Source organism: Lutra lutra, chromosome 14 (genome assembly GCF_902655055.1).
Source record: "Lutra lutra chromosome 14, mLutLut1.2, whole genome shotgun sequence".
NCBI lineage: Eukaryota > Metazoa > Chordata > Mammalia > Carnivora > Mustelidae > Lutra > Lutra lutra.
In genome coordinates, this window is record NC_062291.1 from 39,428,446 (window position 1) to 39,429,369 (window position 924).

The following is a 924-nucleotide window of genomic DNA, read 5'->3' on the forward strand; positions in this document are numbered from 1 at the left end:
GGGTGATCCTGTAGAGAGGAGGAACATGATTCTGTGGGAGAGAGAGGAAGGAGAGCTGAAGCCATGTCCTCGACTAGGCAAGGGGGTGGAGTTAAAGCACAACTGCGAAGATAGGCTGTAATTAGACGTTTTGCTGAAGTCCGGATATCCTGTACTTACAGGACCCTCTTGGGCCCCACCGCCTAGGAGGGCAGCAGTGGGTCTGGGGGAAGAGCCTGAGTCTTTGCCTGTGGGAGACCAGAGCCCCCCATGGTCCCGTGCTTCAGCAGAGGGGCCAAGGACAGATGGGGTAACCTCTCTGAGACTTAGTTTCCGCCGCTTGTAAACTGCCAATGATCCCATGCTCTCTTTGGCAGCACATTTACTCCAATTGGAACAATACAGAGATTAGCATGGCCCCTGCACAGGGATGACATGCAAATTTGTGAAGCATTCCATATTAAAAATAAATAAATAAATAAATAAAATGCCAGTGACCCCAAATATTAAAGTACGTATTAAACAAGACAATGCAAGCAGAACATTCTGCAAGGAAAATGAAAGTGATTTCAGTTCCATCATCTAGAGAGAACTGTGTATACCATTTTGATATATTTGTATACCAGTCTTTTTTCCACTTATGTAAATAAATACTTGAAAATAGTATTCTTTATATACTGTTATGTTACATGCATTTAGCACTTAAATACATTAAGGACAATGTTCTGCGTCATTAAATGTTTTTCTGTAACACCATTTGAAAAAAAAATGCCTGTAGGTCATTCCAACGGAAGGACTTACCAGACTCTCTGTTTTAAACAGTTCCTGAGTGTAGACAGCGTGTTAGGTGTTCCTTACTATTTTCTATTCTAGATGTGGCCTGTCCCCTTCAGCCATGTAATTGCTGGCCCCATTGAAGACACGAGGGCAAACTTATCAAACAGG

General features: G+C 43.0%; 1 non-coding gene across 1 annotated transcript; it reads left to right on the forward strand.

Annotated features, from left to right (window-relative positions):
- The first annotated feature begins 340 nt into the window (after positions 1 to 340).
- On the forward strand, positions 341 to 444 carry LOC125085340 (U6 spliceosomal RNA). The gene has a single exon (XR_007122872.1). It is a non-coding gene; the product is annotated as a U6 spliceosomal RNA (small nuclear RNA).
- The last annotated feature ends 480 nt before the right edge of the window (positions 445 to 924 follow it).